A 252-nucleotide genomic window follows, 5' to 3' on the forward strand; every position below is an offset into this window, starting at 1 on the left:
TCACTCACCAAGCTTTTATGAATTTAGATTTCATCTCTAGTATCTTACTCTTTTAACATCAAAGATAGTAAGAAAATCAATCAAAAATTTTGCAATTTGTCAAGCAAGAGTTAGGCGTTTACTTCAACCTAAAGCTAAGACCTTGAGTGTGTGTGTGATATAGTCAATTTAACCTCAAACCACCTGCAAACTCAGATAAAAGTAGAACAACCAAAATCAGAAGAATTCTCTTAAAACTTAACCCCATAAGTC

The sequence above is a fragment of the Carya illinoinensis genome, chromosome 3, assembly GCF_018687715.1.
Source record: "Carya illinoinensis cultivar Pawnee chromosome 3, C.illinoinensisPawnee_v1, whole genome shotgun sequence".
Lineage (NCBI taxonomy): Eukaryota > Viridiplantae > Streptophyta > Magnoliopsida > Fagales > Juglandaceae > Carya > Carya illinoinensis.